This window comes from Notothenia rossii (genome assembly GCF_949606895.1).
Source record: "Notothenia rossii genome assembly, chromosome: 11".
In the NCBI taxonomy this organism is placed as follows: Eukaryota; Metazoa; Chordata; class Actinopteri; order Perciformes; family Nototheniidae; genus Notothenia; species Notothenia rossii.
In genome coordinates this window covers 28,353,440-28,358,086 of record NC_136910.1, presented here as the reverse complement: position 1 = coordinate 28,358,086, position 4,647 = coordinate 28,353,440, and the positions used below count along the sequence as shown (strand labels likewise).

At 36.0% G+C, this 4,647-nt stretch overlaps 1 long non-coding RNA gene across 1 annotated transcript; it reads left to right on the top strand.

Moving 5' to 3' along the window:
* The first annotated feature begins 208 nt into the window (after positions 1–208).
* Positions 209–3,762, top strand: LOC307023848. The gene is made up of 4 exons (XR_013803785.1): positions 209–458; positions 1,767–2,036; positions 3,106–3,168; positions 3,698–3,762. It is a non-coding gene; the product is annotated as an uncharacterized lncRNA (long non-coding RNA).
* Positions 3,763–4,647: the final 885 nt, after the last annotated feature.

The following is a 4,647-nucleotide window of genomic DNA, read 5'->3' as shown; positions in this document are numbered from 1 at the left end:
AGTGGTCACACATTTGTATCTTATTGGGGTATCAGGGTTTGAACTGGTACTCAGGATACTGATTTATTTGTATTTTGTGTTTGTCTATAAAATATTTTCTACTTCTACTGTGTAACCCTTCCTGGTAAATACGTGATTCTGCAAAAGCTTAACTCAGCATCTAAGTTTATGAATGGCATACAACTAGATGCTGTCATCAGTAATGTTATAGTTGTAGTTATATACCGGTAGTTGTTGTTGATGTTTCCTTTCCATTTCTTTAAACAATAAATATATTATTTTGTCATTACAGCTTGAGAAACTCCATGCCATTGGCTTTAAACCAGTGCTGCTTCTTGGCAAGGAGACCAGGAAGAAGGACGTCAAATGTGAAAGCCTAACCCCTCGCTGCACACTGACCGCCTATGCCCAGGATTACCTTGACAAGATAGGCACTTTTTATGAGTACCTTTGTGAAGGTGAGATGCTTGCACTATATCTTCACAGTTCACAGTATTGTGTACACAAAATGTTTGTATCAATGGAGAGCTTAACATTTCCTTATAACCAACACAGTTATATGGAATGAGTTTGGATCAACTCATTTAATAAAGTCAGTTAAGTTAACAACAACTTACAGCGACTGTTTTCAATCCATCCAAATCTTGTGGGACAACAACTTGATCCAGTATTTATCCTTTGATACAGCCAGAAAGCAGTCATTCGAGCCATTTATTTGGGTTTGGCAAACTATATTTTTGTGAGACAACTAACACACATCCTTTCTACCTGTTAACTGTCACTATTTTTAGCTGCAAAGTATTACAAAAGTTGAAAGTAATTGCATAATATTTAGGGTTATGGACAACGTTTGACTGTTTATTATTTTAGCAAACTACATACAATAAATACATGTTTAAACACTGAGTATGTAGCCCAATGAGACATGGCTTACTCTGCAGAGGGGACTTGTGGACATTTAACTGTTATTTATCAGGAAATAGTTAGGCAAGTTTACGTGAATTTGAAAAACCATTTTGGGGTATTGTGCTACCACTTGCGCATTCATTGTATACAAATTGAAAGTTGTAAAGTTGTTAATGTCAAGGTAGTTAGGTTTGATGACTGAAATGGATGTTTAGGCTTGAGCCTTCCCTTAAGCAATTTCCTTTTAGCAAACCGTTCCTAAACGGTTTCCTTTATCAACACCCAAAAGGGAGAAATATTTTTAGGTTAATGGTAAGAGCACAATACATGAAGACGATCCCAGTTGACCACATATTCAGTTTGGCAGTTCTGTATTAAGATCATGTTTCTCGGATTGTAAACAAAAGCAGTTATCCAGTGCATCCAGAGGTCCCTTTACATTACATTTATGTTTTTATCCAAAGCGACTTGCTACTTATTTGATTGCACTTATGCAAAACACGTTTGCGTCAGTCTCGTAAATTCTGAAAAAAATGTGTGGATGTAAATAATGTAAGGGAACATACATGCACACGTCTATATGTTGTCTACCGACAAATTGACATGTCACATCACATGGAATGTAGACACAGATCGGAAGAATAATATCGCAAAAACAAAACCATAAATGGTTGACTGGATAAATACCACTATTTCTCTGCTATTAACTTTGACTGCACACAGTCCTATGACATGACGAGTATATTTTTGACCCTGTCTGGAAACATACCTTAAGCACGCTGTATTTCTTATTTCTAGATATATGAGTTAACCTCTTTGTCTTAAGCAAGTCAAGACCAACATTTGTTTAACTTCCACAGGTTGGACACAGGACTCCACTGGCCAGGGGGTTGCGGAAGATCCTGAGGAAGAGACAGTCACGCTGAACCTCACACCCTTTGACCCATCTGAACCAGAAAACAACTGGCAGGAGGCAAGGACCACAGAGAGCCAGGTGCCAGAGACAAGAACCATGCAGGTGGAGGTGCTGAAGACCCCCCCCGTGAAGTAGTGCACCGTCATAGAGGTGGGGCAGGAGGAGCAGCCCCAGCGGGATGATGTGAGACAGGCTACCACCACGGAGGGGTCAGGTAATAAAATAGATAGATAGAATCGGAGGGATGAAACCCTCTTTAATGGTCACACATGCAGAGCACACAGCACACACAGTGACATTTGTTCTCTGAGATTTGCAGCTTTTATATTTATAAAAGTCAAGAGTGTTTTCCAATATTTTCCTAAAAAATTATTGTAGGTAACTTGTTGACAAGTCATGCTTCTACAATATCTCAAAACACCTAATTGCACTTCTTGCATTTTTGGGAATAATGATTCTTCCAATATGTAAATAATAATAACAACAATAGCTTAATCTAAATAATAATTTCACCTACAACTTCATAAATATGTAAGGAAAATGGGATACTTGGGTATGTGTATATCCTTAGGTCCTCGGATATAAATAAATATTAAACGTTTAGAAAAATACAGTCTTTCATTCCTGAACAGACATGTGGTTACTATATGGTTATATGTTTTTCACACAAAAATGCAAAGCAACAGCAGGCTTACTTTACATTTGATAAATCACAAAATAAAACTCCTATGTGATTTGGTTTACACACAGAAAGGGTCTTACATTGTAGCGTTGGGCAGTAGGTCGATTACATCAAAATGATTTGGCTCATGTCCATATATTGTACGAGAGGTTGATATCATTAATATTGTGGTCTACCTAAAGCAATCCCTGACCATAGGGGTAAACTTCGAAGCAACTCATGCAACAACGTCATGCAGCATATTTAAACTTTATACTCAAGAACTGCATTTAGATACGACACTGTCCCATAATGAACATACGTGGAATAAATTAGGTTTTTGAATCAAAGTTAAATTCATTTAACGTTACAGCACAACATGTTAATATTTATCAAACTATTCCTTACAAATAAAGTATGGAGTCAATTATATAGGCAAGACAACAAAACACCTAGACTTCATAGATCAACCTCAATTAAATCGCAATAACAAAAAAATATCTGTACCTAACACCTATTGCATCAGGTGATGCTGCTTTTGTGGGATGTATTTTGAAACTTGAGTTTAAGCTTAACTTGGTGTACTGTATGTATATAGTAATATTTCTTCTTCAACCCACAGCTGTCAGGACAGGGTCCGTGAGGGACACAGTACTTGGTCCGAGACGCAAAAAAAAAAAGTCAGGTATATTAACAGTATTAAGTATTTTGACTGATTATAAACATTTGCATGAGTCGAATTGATTGGTATTCTAATAAATCTATCGACATGTACTTTAGCAAAGTGCATGTAAACGCAGTGATTGATGCTTCTTCAGTGAGTTAACAATGCTATATTGTGACTAATAACTATAACTGATACATTATCCAAAAATCCAAAGGGCTTTAATTGTCTAATTAGACTAAAATACATACAGTCATAGTTGATAAGGTGTTGATGAGAATGCTAGGCAGTAAAGGAAGCAGCAGTGCAGTATTTTATTTGGTCATCTCAGGCTCAGCAGTGGTATGGCCATTCAAACAAGCATCGCATGTTAGGACTGAGAGCAGCTTGGTTCCATTTCAATTATGTATACAGTAACTTTTGACCAGTGATAACAGTGTGGTCACTTTTCATCGTGCAAGTCTGGTTGCTACTTAAGTGTTCATAATTGTATTTATTTTATTTCTAATATGACTAATACTGTATGTTGAACCTGCTTTGATGTTCACAGATTGCTCCTATCACACTCGCCTAGAAACTTTCCCCATCAGGAGTGTAATAAAACAAAGAATGAGAAAGGTTAAGACGGGAATAAAAGTAATGCATAGGGTGTGCTTTATGATTTATAAACTTCCAACACAATTTTTTGCTAAATAGCTAATATGCGTTTGGTCTTTCCGAAATTATAGATTTGTTTTCTTCTGTTGATAGGGAAAAGCAGAAATGTTGGTGGAGTGGGAGCCCTGTCCAGTATGGTATATATCTTCCAGTTACTTGGCTTCATGTCATCTGATGTAGTCCCATGTTGGAGAACAAACACATGATATTTAACAAATGCAAAACATCCAAATCTACCACCAGTCCTCTTATATATTTCACTGCTGTTATTCTGAAGCAGCTGAAGTAGTGTAGGAACAAATGATTGTTTAACTTCATTGTTGTTAATGTATGTGTTTTTGTTTGTTTTTATTGTTTGTTAGAAAATTTGTTTTCATTTCTATGTTCACTTTTTCTAAATGGTAAATGAAACATTTACTTATATAAATTGAGTTATAAGATGTTTGCTTCACACATGGTTTATGCTTTTCGGAAAGACGAAACCAGTAACTGTAACTAACATTATTCCCTTCTGTTTTCAGTGGCAAGGAGTGGGCTCATTCCTGGCAGCCAAAGAATTCTCCGGGATAATGCATAAAAATAAAATCTGTTATTTGAACACCAGTTTTGTTTTTGCACGTTTGTTTTCTTGTTTATATGCTCCATTTGAGTCATATTTAATGTTTCTATTAGAAATAAGATGAAAACCTCCATCAAAATGCATTTGACTTTTTAGGAAATTACAGTTGAAATACTACATGATTTCATTGTCAGTGATAGGAATACCATAACCTATTTTAAGTATATTCATGTGTGAAATCTGGTACTTTGCCATCCACTGCCTTATCTTATTTGTTTAACTTC